At 39.3% G+C, this 16,042-nt stretch overlaps 1 protein-coding gene across 2 annotated transcripts in view; it reads left to right on the plus strand.

The window, feature by feature from the left end:
* The window catches only part of LOC149299004 (ankyrin-3-like), a 138,309-nt gene that overhangs the window by 22,190 nt on the left and 100,077 nt on the right, over positions 1-16,042 (plus strand). The gene's annotated exons all lie outside the window — the stretch shown is intronic.

Here is a 16,042-nt window from a genome sequence, read left to right on the forward strand (position 1 = left end):
CTGGTTATAGGGAGATCCATGATCTCTCGAACTGGCCATGCTCCTCTGGCACGGGCACCCCCAAGGTTAAGGGGCCCCAGGTGGCTGCCTATGCTACCGGGTACTATGACCAGTCTAGCACAGGCACAATTATCTAGGCTCACGCTACAGCTCCTCTCTGATATTTAGTTTTTAAATGAAATTGGAGGCTTGAAATAAATTCATCCTTGCCATTGTGCAGGCTGTCTGGAACCATTCCTGCTTGGTAGGACAGACAATTGAATTATTAAAAATGTCACTGAGTTTTCTCAATTGATGGGAAAAAGTTTCCAGGGGATGTGGTGCCCAACTGGAAGACACCCAAGGTCCCACTCATCCTCCTGGAGATTTAGAGATTGCCATAGTTTCTTTTTGATTTTATGATCAGACCGATCCGAGTGAAAATATGCAAATAACAGTTCATTTCACTAGCTCTTTAGGTACTTTAGTATATCAGTGACATTTGCTTTATACACATCAGTGCTAGGAAGTGTGTTTGCTGCACTTCTGTGGAGTTTGTGCTCCACATTGCATCGTTTTTCCTAGATCCATCAATGCAACTCTATGCAACTCTATAACAGACCCTAATTATTTTTCTTGTTTGTCGGGGGGATTTTACTAAGTCTATTAGGATTTCATTATATGCGGCAGAAATCTCTACGTGATTTTACATGGCAGAATCATTGCACTATGGAGCACAAGCTAAATTTGGTACTGAGAAGAAATAAGGTCACAAGGAGGACATACTGTGATTTAAATCATGTTCTCCAGCTTTGAAAGCAGGCATTACAAGCAAGCTACAGTGATCCTTGCTCTGCATTGCAGGAGTTAACCCTTTTGTAGCCAAGTAAGACTTTTCAGGCATTAGCCTAGTGGCAGCCATGAAGTTTAAAAAGCATACACTTGCTTTTCTTTATTTGTTTAACCTTAACATATTGATTTATTGCATGGTCTTTACTTTGTCAGTAAGGAAAGCATCAGACAACATCGCAATATGTATGATAATCATAAAACATAGCCCAATAATAAGCAATGGCATGCACATATCCACGTGTATCAATTTAACATGTATTTGATGTTAAAGTAGAGAACATTAGCTAAATTGCTGAATTGTATTTATATTAAAAAAGGGAGATAGAAATCAATTTCTAGATTATGGGTAAACAGTAGCTTGTAAGCTTGTAAGAAGGCTTGAACAAAATCTCCTATATAATCAGTATACATTAGTAAAAATATTTTATGGCTATCTTCTGGAGTATTATGGATTAATATTAAAAATAGTAGGTTCTGCATTATAAATAGCACTGGCAGGCTTGGAAGTAATGCAGCTCTGACCTCATCTATATGGCAGCAGAGCTGATATCCGCATGCAGCCCACATACCTTTCAACACTGCATGACGCAGTCTGTCGTCTGTTTCTCAGGACTCTAAAGCATTCCTCGGATATTTCATTCTAGGATCATTGCAGAGGTAGAACATAGATCTCTATGAAACTAAACCTAGAACAGTAGACAGTATTTAAAGCATCTTATATCATAAACATATGTAGGACTGCAACTAACGATTATTTTAATAATCGATTAGTTGGCCGTATATTTTTTCGATTAATTGATTAATCGGATAAAAAAAAAAACAATATGCAAACTTTTCGTTTATTTAAAATTTAATGAACTGGATGTTAAAAAAACAACTTAAAATTAACATTCTTATTTTGTTACGAGAACCCAAACACAATATTTATCAAACTAGTTTTAATACCTAAACCACTCACTTTGCCCTGGCACTTAGCACCCTGCACCCAGCACTTTGCACCCTGCACCCAACACTTTGCACCCTGCACCCAGCACTTTGCACCCAGCACTTTGCACCCAGCACCCAACACTTTGCACCCAGAACTTTGCACCCTGCACCCAGCACCCAACACTTTGCACCCTGCACCCAGCACTTTGCACTCAGCACTTTGCACCCAGCACTTTGCACCCAGCACTTTGCCCCAGCACTTTGCACCCAGCACCCAGTCTCCCACTCTGCCCTGCACCCACACTCCCACTCCCACTCTGCCCTCCACCCCCACTCACACCCTGCCCTGCACCCAGTCTCACACTCTGCTCTGCACCCTGCCCTGCACCCAGTCTCCCACTCTGCTCTGCACCCTGCCCTGCCCTGCACCCAGTCTCCCACTCTGCCCTGCACCCACACTCCCACTCTGCCCTCCACCCCCACTCACACCCTGCCCTGCACCCAGTCTCCCACTCTGCTCTGCACCCTGCCCTGCACCCACACTCACGCCCTGCACCCACACCCCCACCCTGCACCCAGTCTACCACTCTGCCCTGAACCCAGTCTCCCCCTCTGCCCTGCACCCACACTCACACTCACACTCTGCCCTGCCTTGCATCCCCACTCACACCCAGCCCTGCACCCAGTCTCCCACTCTGACACTCTCACACATAGGCATTCACACATAGAGAATCACTTACCTCAGCTATGGTCTCGTTCCACTTCCAATCTTCAAGAAGTCGAAAACTTTATTTGAACGGTAGACCAACATTGAAGCGCGTCACGTAGCTCAAAGAAGGCGGAGACTGCAGCGCGCGTAGCAGAAGCCGGGAAACGCTCGCGGAGGAGGTAAAACAAGCCGAGTTCTCCAACAACTAATCGATCACTCGATTAATCGATAACGGAAATCGTCGACAACGATTTCCGTTATCGATTATTATCGATTTTATCGATTCGTTGTTTCAGCCCTAAACATATGTATATAGTACCGTATTTGCTCGATTATAAGACGACCCTGATTATAAGACGACCCCCCAAATCTGAATATTAATTTAGGGAAAAAAAAGAAAAAGCCTGAATATAAGACGACCCTAAAGGAAAAAAGTTTTACCAGTAAATGTTAATTCATCTAAACTATTTTTTTTTTATAAAAGCTATGATTGAGAAAAATATTTTGGTTTTATTTCCTTCTATTTTCCAACCTGCCCCCCAGTTATGCACATCTGCCCCAGAAATGCCTTATACCCCCTATATGCCACTGTGCCCCATGATATGCCTTTTAACCCTCTAAATGCCACTGTGCCCCATGATATGCCTTTTAACCCTATATGCCACTGTGCCCCATGATACGCCTTTTGACCCCACTCTGGCATTTAGAGGGTTAAAAGGCATATTATGGGGAAGAGTGGCATGTAGGGAGGTTTAAGGCATTCAGGAGGCAGAGTGGCGTATAGAGGGTTAAAAAGTCATTTCTGGAGGCAGAGTGTCATTAAGGGGGTTAAAAGGCATTTCACAGAGCACTCTGCCTCTAGAAATGCCTTATGCCCCCCATTTAACACTCCCCCGCCCCCCCAAACTTACCGGTGCTTCTGACTTCCCTGTCATGTAGCCGGTGCAGAGTGTAGATCCCATGCACTTACGCTGCAGCCGGAAGGAGGCAAGGCTAACAGCGGGGGTTGTCTGCTTCCATCGCGCAGACCTTCCCCGACTGTCAGAGATCAGAGTTCCCCGCACCGGTGCCGATGCCGCACCGGTGCGGGGAACTCTGATCTCTGACAGCCAGGGAAGGTCTGCGCGATGGACGCAGACAACCCCCGCTGCTAGCCACACCTCCTTGCTGCTGCTGCAGCGGAAGTTGTCTACGCGAATCGCGTAGACATCTACACGCTGCCCCAGCTACACACCGGGGACTCAGAAGCACCGGTAAGTGGGGCGGGGGAGACAGGAGGATCCAGGTCCCCTGCAGCTGCGGGGGATCTGGATCTTAGTCGTCTCATAGTCAGACCTATTTGAGGTCTGATTATAAGACGACCCCGATTATAAGACGAGGGGTATTTTTCAGAGCATTTGCTCTGGAAAAAACATCGTCTTATAATCGAGCAAATACGGTATGTAGTGTAATGTAGCTAATGTCCACTAAAGAAAATGTTAATGTCAAGATAATTACGCATGTACAAAAAATGTTATATACGGTGTCCTTTCAGCTCCAATGAAAAAGTAAAGCATGTTGTAAATGTTTTAATATGCATTATTTATCCTGCAAAAAAATGAATTCATTGAATAACGTACGTTTAGGAAAAGCTGTAGTTAAATGCCCCGTTTATGGTCCTTTTTTCACACCACTTTGGCTGCTTGTAGACAACCCATGGCAGGAACCATGACTTTGAAGTCATCAGGAGAACTTGGCCTCCTGATACTCCGGTGTGGACCTCTGCTGTTCTGAAACCCGTAACTACTGGTTGGCTTGGACTAACATCGTGTCGTCTATCTTTATTTTGTAAATTGTATTTATTGTATCTTTCTTAGTCAGTACACCTATTTGTTTAATGTTAACCTTAAAAAAATATATATATACATTTTCCCTGTTAGAATCCCTCTCCTGTCCCACATGCGGGCCTGTCATAAATAACAAACCTGTGGTACATTGGGCACCGATTAGGGTGACCACATCAGTCATGTTTTTCAGGACACATATAACTTTTATATATTGATAACCAGCCCAGATAAAACGCTGCCCTGCAGTATGTGGGATGTATAGACTTGTAGAAGGGAACAATTGGACATTTACACATCTCCCATACTGAAAGCAGCGTTTTATCAGGGCTCGTCAAAATACGTGTCCTGGAAAACATGTATGTTATGGTCAGCTAGCGCCGATCCAGCAGGCATTTCCCCGGTTTACCCGATGACTGGTCCAGGGCAGCCAAAATGAGTATGTCTGCTTTGCTACTTTGTTACTTTGCACGCGATAAGATATTATGTGGACAAAACAGTTTTCATTAAAGAAAATTAAATCCAACAGATGCTAATGAAAGGATGTGCTAATTTGTGTATTATTGGAAAATCAACCCTTATAATTAGTTATCCCAGCTCTTTAATATGAATTTCATACTGAATGTTTGCTCTCCTTACAGTCACAGTTTTGCATCTGTAAAGTTCTTAGATGCTATTTTGTAAATGATCCAGCTACCTAAAGTAGTTGAGCTAACTTTGGTAATATTAGTCATGCCCTTAACTCAGCATTGATTTGTGGCTGTTTTGGCAGCTGTATTTTTTTTCCCACAAACACTAAATGGATCAGAAATAGGACATCACAAAGAGGCCATCATACCCACAAGTTAAAATAGTATTTCACAGTCATTCTTTTTGTCACACTGGATTGAAGGGTACAAATGTTACCACGTTGCCCTTTCCCAGAGTGCAATAAAGTCTGATACTATGTTATAGTGGTAAAAAAGAGCACTAATGCCTCAAAATCTGTACCGTTTCACGGTTGGTAGGTATGGTATTTTGAGGAACTAGTAGTCCTACAAATGCTGAATTTGGACAGGAATTCCTCAAGTGCCTTTGAATACGCACCTCTTAATAAAGTGCATGCGTTATACTTTCATGTGCTGTCCTGTGTACAGCAGTGCATTGGTCCTGAGGTCTGTCTTTAAGAAAAACGAGGATTTAAGTATTACCCATATGTATTCCAATAGGGTTTTATACAAAATCCTAATATATGGCTTACACACATATGAGGGTCTCAATGAGAAGTTACCTCTGTCTGACTGCCCTGATTTTGGGGACAAGCTTCTAATTTTTTAGAACCCTATAAATAGCAAGGATCTGAAGTGGGGGGATTTTTTCTACAAGAGGCAAGTGTCCTCATTTTAAATATAGACTTGTGGAGGTATGTCGAGTGTTCACTGTTATGAGTAAGAGTCTTACTGTCTTCTTACTGTCTAAGAAAGTCAAGCCCAGATGAGTCACTGCAGAATCTTCCCACAGTTTGGAGCAACGGCAAACGCCTCAGCAAGAAAGTCAGCAAACGCTATATAATCTGTGCTCAATTTGTCATTCACCCCACAAAGACGTTACATTTACATTAATCTTGGCTGGTAAATCCAGATTAACACTTTTGGAAGATTATTTTTCCCAAATTAATATTATATTTAACTAATCCAATAAAATATTTAATAGACCCTGATTTTGTGTGTTATAAGATATAATCAGCATAACAATTGGATAATGGGCCTGCTTTTATAAGCTATAATAAATATGCTTTATCTGCGTATTCTAAAAATGCCTGTGTGTTAGGGATAACATCCATGGTATTGTCTTGTCATATATTACCTAACTATACTTGCATGGTTATATCCACATTATTGTGACTTTTAAGGTTTTAGAACATTGTGATACACTTGTACCCAGACAAACATTCAGAGCTCCAAGAAAAGAGGGACATCAGAAGAGGAAGAAGGGACTATCCCTTCTAAAGAGGGACACTTGGGACGTATGGTATCATAGAATGGCTATCTTTTTTTTATTTATAATTGATGCTTAGAGCCAAGGGAGCGCACACTGAGCTGACACATCACTGACTGGCCCTCTGGCCAACCACTCTTGGTAAACTAAAAAACCATGGGGTTTATTCACTAAACCATGAGTTTGTAGGGTAATTGAGGTGATTTGCAACTTATCTCTGTGATGACTTAACCATAAGGTGGGCTTTTCATTTGACAAGGACTGAGTTGGTCCAGTGAAATAAGCACACATATTTTGCTATGTATATTGTATAACCAACTCAGCATCCTTCTCATGGACTGGCTTTTCATGGTCTATAGTTAAATCAATGCACACTCACCATTTAGGCTGTAAACCCTTTTACTTTGTTTACTCATAATGCACTTTTCGTTTGCAGTTTATTATTTTTATATAATATGCAAAGTAAGTTTTTAATAAATTAGGGAAACTTCCCATAGTAGGCTTCCTGCTCAGTTGCTTCTTAAAAGGATTAGGCTAGCCTCACATTGGGGCAGAACTAGTCACAGATATACTTTAGAGAAAGAAGAAACTGACTTGGAGACCCGGGTATTAAGTCCTTCACCCGGAGACTCTGTGCCAAACCCAGATTTGACAGAATCCTTTCATCCCATCTAGTCTGCCCATTTTTACTGATGGAACGACTCAGACCTTAATCATCTCTTTGTCTCGCCTTAGATTCAGGATAGCCGAATGCCCGTCCCATGAATGTTTACATTAATTTGGGGTATTGGCCTCTACTATACTAAATAACTGTAAATTAAATATTAGTCATGTTATTTACATATATTTCTGGGACTGTGTGGTTATTATTGGGATAATGCAACTCTAAAGTAAATGCAACATAGCTTTAAGTGCACCGCTTTAGAAGGTTCTACATGTGTGACATAATCACTTACCGAGCTTCCTTTTTCTTTCCCAATGGGTACAATACGATCAGGAAATAAAACCTTTAATTACAATGGGACATAAAATAGCATATTTTACCTTTAATGTAGTACACGATCACAATTTACCATTTTATTACTCTAAACCTGCACACATGCCTTTTCAAGATAGAACAAGTAAGCGTTCTCTTATAATGCAAAGTTTTGGCAACATATTGTTTTTCTATTTATTCGTGTGTAGACCTCTCATCTTATTTGATGCAAAGTAAATTCTTTTTATGCAATCATCTTAATATATTCACATTCCTAGTTCCTGGCGCTAAAAGCCACACCGCCATTATTGGCAATAAAGCTCAACTTTACCTTTTTTGGCATTTAGCATATATTTTGTACCACTATTAGATAGATACACTTTAACTGATAAATGATATCAGTATCGCCAACAGGATGCAAATTAACTTTAAAATTGACTTTTAATGTAATGCATCTTTTACCTTAAATAAAAGCCCCTCCATACATCAATGCATACACTACCTCTGTGGAAATACACTTACACAATAACAAGGAGCATAGTGCTCAAATTATTTTAGTTTTGGTTCTTCTAGTAACAGAACAAGTGGTTTAATTCAGAATTACCCTGATGTTAACATTATTACGTATTGAACGTTTCTATTGTTCTGATAACAAGGCCAGTTTGTTTCTGTTATCCCGTTTTAACCTGTTTCAGTTTTCTTAAGCAAAAATAAAGCTGATACAAAACAAAACTCTGGAAGTCTTCAAAGCTATCAATGCAAACGTTTATTTAAAGAACAGGGGAGAGAACAATGGGCAGTTTGGGCGAAATAAGGCTTGATAATTGAATCAGGTCCCATCCGACTTGGAGGTTCTTCATCCTTCTCCTCTGGCTTGCTTTAACCTGGCTGGACCTTGTATCCCAGTGATTTCTATCTAGTTTCAGGCCACAGGAGTAACCAATGCAAGCGGCCGCAAGAAGTGTTACCACTTCAATCATGAGCCATGTTGACATTGCGGTCACCGTCTCGCTGACGTATCTTTTCTCACAGACCCTGGTGTTAGTAGGGATAGTTCTTGGGTCTACTGAATGCTTTCCATGCTGTTAGAAAGAAATGGTGCAGCAGCTCTACCACCGGCAAGAAAGTTACAACGATGAAGCACATAACACGGCCATCACTATGTCTTCACTCGTTCAGTATGAGCTCTCGTTTTCTCCTTTTCTCCGTAGACTCTGCTCAGGGACCCACTCCAGGCTCCAGTCCCAGCTGGGACATATCATTTTTTTTAAATATTAATGATTTTGATTTCTTATTTAACCATCAAAGTAAAAAAAAATCTTAATTTCCCTCCTCCCCCTCTGGCTTGCTTCATTCTGGCAGCATCTTGTTAAATGGTATTTTGTCCCCTTGAGTTCGCACAAGTTTAAAACAGCAGTATCAACCGATGCATGAGGCTACAAGGAATACTACCGTCCCAATCATGAAAGTAACAACAATGAAGCACATAAAAACAGCCATCATATGTCTTCACTCATTCGATATGAGCTCTCGTTTTTCGCCCTTTTTTCTGCAGACTCTGTAAACTCACCAACTCCTGGCCTTATTACATCACAGTACTGCGATGCCACGTTGACTGCCCTGAGTCGCAGCTGGGACAAATGATCTTTTAAAATATTAATGATTTAGATTGCTTGGGTAACCATCAAAGTAATACACAAAAAAGATCTTCACTTCCCTCCTCTTCCTCTTCCTCCTCCTCCTCCTCCTCTGGCTTGCTTCATTCAAGCAACTTGTTAAATGGTATTTTGTCCCCATGAGTTTTCACAATCTTAAAACAGATGAAGCAACCAATGCATGCGGCCACAAGGGCTACTGCCGATCCAATCATGACCCACTTTGTCACTGAGGTCACTGCATCGCCCACTGATCGCTTTACACGAGCCCCTGGTGTCACTGGGCTCGGCCCTGGTGTTGTTTCAGTGCTTTCCATCATGTCCGTAGGAAGCGGCATAGCACTAAACTCTGCCACCAACAAGAAGGTAACAACAATAATTCGCAGTAGAACAGCCATCGCTATGTCTGCTCAAAGTCAAGTCTAGCTTTTGATTGAGCCTCTGCTCTGTAGGTTCTGCTAGCTCTAGGCTTTATTACATCACTGGATTGTGATGTCTTAGTACATTCTCTGAGCTGCCGCTGGGAACTGTACAAACTGAGATATAGCTGAAATCCCAAGATTATTAAAACTGGCCATCTAATCACATGTTTATACTCGCAGCGTTGTTTGTATGCCATATACTGGAGGATAAGGAAGCGAGTCATTAACCTGACATAACAATCTATTGCACCCAATTCCCTCTTGAAGCCAATAAGCACACATTATAAGATTTAAAACAGAACCACCTCCTGCTGCTGTATGGATGTTATGTACCTAAGTATATAATGCTTTCTACTTACCTACCCTCCCCCACCTGGCACTTTTCTTAAATAAAAAAAAAAACTCATGCTTTAACCTCCTTGCAGCCTCCTGACATTTGTTAGACACATTGAGATATTCTGGGTATATCCTCTAAATAAACTGACTGTCCTTCCCTTTCTAATTTTCCAGGACTTTGCTTAAACATGTGTTGTTGTTGGTAAATTCCATTCCGTTGGGATTTCTTATAATCTTGCCCAGTTTTAATACTTTGTTAGCTACCGTCCTAACCAGAGCCAAGTGCAACAGTACCGAAAACCCGAGAAGAATAAGGTTTAATTAGCAGGACCTTGGTATATATACTCAGGCATTTAATATATGTAGGATTGTATATATATATATATATATATATATATATATATATATATGTATATAGAGTTTATAAGGATGGCTTAAGCTTTGACTACTTTAATGCTAGACGCATTAGCCATTTTCCTGGTAGCTTTGTAGAATTTTTACTAGTGACCTCTAGTTTTTCCAAGTATTGTGCAATACACCAGAGGACACTGATAAGCAAAATGACAAAAGCCTGTACTGAGAGCTTCCAAGCAACTGTAGGGAAGTAACCAGCTAATTCCCGTGGCTATTTTTGGTATTCTGCATATCATGGTTACATATACACAGAATGGCTGGAGCTTACAAATATGGTCTGCTTGGAATCCCCATAGTGCATGTTTAATGTTGTTTGCAAGTGGCAGGGGGTGTGAGTAGCCCTTCAGAAGCTTTTAGATACCCGGACCTCTGGCATCCGGACTTATATCTTGCTCATTTTGGGATATAATAGCTTTGCCGTGATTCAGAGCCCAATGTGTTAAACAATCACATTATCAAGTTTCATTATTAGCCCAGAAAATGGCTGTCGAAGATGGAGATCGCTTCTCTGAACAAGTAAGGCTCCTGCGTCAATTCCTAAAGACATTTTACGAGAGCAGCATAAGGATAGAAAATTGCTTTGTTATGTTTAGTGTAACTTAGCGCAGGGAACAGATGCAAATGTTTACACCCATCTGCACATGGCTCTCGCCTGTGCCCTTGCCTTTAGGTTAAATGTAGCCACTGAATAAATATAACGCGTGTTCGTTTGTTCTTGATAGACGACCGTTAACATGTATTAAACCAAATATTAGGCGTTTTAGAATTATAAATGTATAAAATCTAAGTGTATGTGACAGTATACAAAATAATACGGTCATTTGATTTTCAAAAGATGCAATTTCAGTTTAAAGTTTTATTTTGAAATAGGTTAATTAAATAAATAAAAAGAATAATAATAGGAAAGACATATGAAGGTCAAATATCTATTATCAAGGCTTGTTCCTAAGAAGAACAATGTTTGTATATTTATTTTGAAGGTCAGTCAAACATGATTAAATATTTTAGTGATTGCCTGGAATTTATTGAATATTTTGGAACACAGATATTAATAATAACAATAAGAATAATAATATTTTCTTGCATTAATTGTCATTACTTGTTCCAATATGAACACAAAGCTTTGATTAATTGTATGCACTGCAATAATGCTAAATTGAATAAAAAATATGATCCTAATGGTTCTTCAATACTTTTATTATGTTTCTATTTTATTAAGCTCATTAGTATGTAAATGAAGGTGATGCAGTGTAGTCTGTGATAATTAAAGTACTGTAGTGATTGACGGTTTCTACCTGGGGGTGAACAATGCTGAATATTTTTGGAAACTAGCTAAACGTATGTCGTTTGCTACAATGTTTACACCACTGCATTAACCGTTATGTATGTGGAGATACTGTATATTGTCATTAACATATATTAACAATGTAGCACTAAGTTACACAATGATGTGTTCTAGGCACTCATCAATTAATCATTTTACTTTGATTTCTCGCGATTGGAGATTTTCATATGCAAAATGTACAATTCTAGACGGATTATATTAAATCTCAAATTGGGAATAATTAAATAAAAAGTGAATTTCACCTTCAATAACCAAAATCAACATATTGCCAACCCTTCTTCTAAAATACTGTAGAGATTATGGACTTTTAGGTCGATAAACATTATTGGGTAATAACCATGCAGGGTAATGTGCATGGAAATTACTGAGCATGTGTGCTATAATGAGGAGTGGTGGAAACCAGAACGTTGTAGTCCTTATTGCAGGTCTGGGTTAACTCCAGCAATGTGGCACACTACTCCCCGCTCATCCGCCTCCGTTAGTAAACTAGATAAACATTCCAACACTGTCACTGATAACCAAACATATCAAATGTAATCTTCCTCTCAGTAATTACCTTGTGTATATAAGATTATATACCTAGATTGAGTTAAAAATTCATACAATGCATTTTTGGGTTACATACAGTAAATTAAGGTGGATCAGTCCAGATGGTACAGATAGATGCTTGACTTGTGGGTAGCACCGGGCTTTTAGTTAAAATGATTTAATAAAATGCTTTAGTACATTGCTGTGAGCAACTCGGCAAAATCATAATAAGTTATTCTCCGTTCTGTGGAGGTTCTTCATACTCTTTGATGTCACCTTTCGTTTTCCACAACTTTCTGCCTTTAGGCACATAGTAAGTGAGTCTGACACTAAACATAAGGGGAATATTTTATATGGTAAAGATTATTTACAAAATAGCACCCTTTAAAAGTGTATTCTGCCTCCTCAAGTCAAAGTGCGTGAGATGTCTTCATTTTGCTGATGTGATGGAGTGTTCCGAAAAAGATGAAGGGCACTTGTCTCTGTATAAGTATATTTGAGTGTCTTAACCATCATATATTTATAAATCTTGAATAAATAAGGCTCGGAATTTGTGTGTTTCTGTAAAGGTTTCATTGATGACTTCTTTCTGGATGCGGAACATAAACCCCTAGACCATGCCAGTTATGGCTCAGGTTAGCTTAGTGTAACTGATGGGTGAAAACAGGCTTCACAACCTCGCTGAAGTCATTCATTGGGATACATCTTCTGGGTTATGTTGTATTCAGAGATGAATCAGGATCCAGAACAGAAGTGAAATAGTTATTAGCCAGTGCCCTGGATTTAGGAGTGTGCTGACCCCGTATGAGGCTGATTACATTAACAATAGGATGGTATTTACCGTGGCGTCCCTGGGTTTTGCTAGCACACTTTTGGATACCCTGTGCACAGATGGTTTTATCTGGGGCTGGCCACCTTTGGTGAACTGGACAATGGAAAAGAGCATCCCGTCTCTGGTACAATAATTGAATATTCTAACGAAACCATTTAAGTTTATTCTGTGTTGTTTCGTATATAGTTGCATCGGTGAATGTTTTGAATGGGTGGCAGGAGCTGAAATCTATCTAGTTTTAATATTCTGGGAAGTGTCACTATACGATTTTTCTGTTATATTCTCTCTGTCTACATTTATTCACCAGAAAACATAAACTTCTGTTATTGAGCCATGGCATTTTTGTTAATATATATATATCTATATATATATATATATATATCTCACTCTCTCTCTCTCTCTCTTTATGTATGTGGTTCAAAATATGTATATTTACATTCTGATACGTGCAGTTCATATACCTGTATAAGATACTTTCTTTCACTCCTCATGCCCATCTGTATAGGGTATGATTGATGCAATCCCCATGATACATGGCAGTGTTAATGTACTGCTTACAAACATCATCTTACGTATATTCGCACATATTATCTAGTAAAGCTAGTGGGGATAAAGCTGCTTTAAAATACAATCCGGTAATGGGGTTTCAAACAATCCCACAAAAATACTGGAAACGTCCATCTAATGTATAAAGCTTTTATTCCGGTCAATATAAATATAAGCTCATGTATTCTCATTGACCGAGAAAGCGTTTATATAGTACATGGACAGGGCCCTTTTTTTTGAATGATAAATTATGTATACATAAACGGAAGAGCTAACACTGACATGCAGATTTTTGCAGTTAGTCTACTTTAATAAGCTATAATGCTAAGTGCCTTGCTTTAGGAGTGTTACAGAAGACAGCGTGTAATCGTGGCTGTTTATGGCGGTCCGCTCTCCTGCCCCTTAATGTTTGTATGTGTTTCATTACTCTCAGCACCTTCCTGCTGGTGGTTTTGTTGATAGTGTCACTTCATGTGTTATCTTGTTAGGTAGGATTTATTCCCTGGCAGTCTTGTGATATTACATGACATATACATTATGGTTTTTTTCTTTCGTTGTAACCAAAATGATGGTTTTCTTGAGCGATCGGTATTTTTTTAAACTCATTTCTAAGCGTATTACTTGCACTCTTAAAATTAAGATGTATAGAATGTACCAGCCTCTTTGCTGTTATAGAGCATTCATCTTTTTAGCTAAGCATACTGTTTATCAAATGTCTGGAGTCTAAATATTATATTTTATTATAGATTATCTGAAATCCATAATCAGCCTTGTCATCTTAATTCAGATGACAACAGTGGTAAAATATCAGCTATCATTAACAATAAAGTACATCTGATGGCTGGACTGTCCGTTTAACTATGATTGATTGTACAAGATGTACCTAATTAGCTAAATTTTTACCATGGCATTATTAGATCTGAGACTCACGGAAGTTGTGATCACTAACGTGTTGTGAAATGTGAAAAAATGCAGAAAATAATAATAATTAAAGTTTTTAAAACAGATGGAGGGCCTGGGAGAAGCGCCCCTTTTATGAACTGGCTATTAGTGTATTTTTGAAAGCTAAACATTTAACATGTGCTAAGATTTATGACATAAACCTGTTTTGATATGTGTATATTGTTGGATGTGTATATATATATATATATATATTCATCCTTACATGTACGTTCATATTTTTTTTTTAAATCTCGTATCGACGCTTGGTAGTCATATCTGTCACATGGCAGTGTATCCGTTACACATTGTCTACTAACTGTGTTTATTGTAAGGAGAGGTCTCTAGCAGATTCTGCTCTGTATGCTGAGCAAGAAAATGTCTTGGCCCACAGCCCAATAAAAGAAGCCAACGAGGCTGAACATTTGTTTTTGGAATCATTGTCTGATCTAAATAGGACTTATGTTACCCCAAACATGACCGTGTTTGACTGGGGCAGTGTGTTTAGTGTTTACCAAAAACAACAGTGAGATTGACAGCAGCAGAGGCATCCCAATAAAACTTACATGGCAAATAACGCTAATTGTTTATAGTTTATAGTAGTTTAGGTTGAGAAAAGACTATTGTTCATCAAGTGCAACCCTTTTCCTATTCCTTGTTTACTGCTGTTGATCCAAAAAAAGGCAAAAAAACCCTTATGTCAGCAATTTTGAATTATGCTTTCAATGGGGGAAAAAATTCTTCTTGACTCCAAATCAGATTTCTGCTTGGATCAACATTGTGTAAAGAATCTAAAGGGACAACCTAATGTACCATGAAAGAATGGTGTACTCTAATATGCATTTATTAAACGTGTAAAAAGAAGCTGCAGGTGCCCCATTTTGGTGCGATTTTTACTAAAAGTAGCCAATCAGTGGCAGGAAAGTGCTCCCATTTTTGCTCATGTACTGTACATTGAAGGTCTCATTAGACCCCTTCCTGGTGTTCTCGTCGAGCCAACACTGGAGCTGACTAGCTCTGATCTCAACACATGGAGTAGGCAACAGGGGATGTGTCCGTCGGGCCGAAGACATCTCCTGCAAGCCAAGAGCTGGATAAAATATGTTTGATTTTGCATTGTGTAAAAAATAATGCAAAAACAACACAACGCTCCTCCCTTACCGATACCTGCCACTGGAATAATTATAACTGCAGTCACATAGGAGAATCCTTCCTAGACAGAAATGGTTGAATTTTGTCGATTTCTTTGCCGAAGGCCTGTAAAGAATCTCATTTATTATAAATCAATATTGAGAGGATATACAGAAATATCTGACTTCATTGCTTTCTAATGACTTACATGTTAAATGTGAAAGAAAATCAAGAAAAATAATGTAGTATAGACAAATCAGAAACGATGTTGCCAGTAAGTATCACGTGTTTACGGACGCATCAGTCAATTACAATAAACCATCTAGCATTTAATTTGCTTTACATGTTTTACAGCCAGTCCCCTACGGAGTTGTTTGCCGGAACAGCCGTGCCGTTTGACATAGAAATATGCTATTATCTCGCATCCTAGACTCCAAGGCAGCGATTGCATGCCTCCGATAAACAAAGCAATGGAGCTATTGCTGGATTTAAATATAGCTTACAGGCACGACACTGGCTGTAGTAGAAAATAGTCTCTATTTTTAACAGAGCTGATCTGATATCTGCGTGCAAGGAGATGCACTCGTTTTAACACCATGTCGCAAATAGCCTTTGTGTCTTCTAGATTGTAAGCTCATTTTCAGCACTTCC

Source organism: Sceloporus occidentalis, unplaced genomic scaffold, assembly GCF_023333645.1.
Source record: "Sceloporus occidentalis isolate IW3139 unplaced genomic scaffold, rSceOcc1.0.p SCAF_30, whole genome shotgun sequence".
NCBI classification, from domain to species: domain Eukaryota; kingdom Metazoa; phylum Chordata; class Lepidosauria; order Squamata; family Phrynosomatidae; genus Sceloporus; species Sceloporus occidentalis.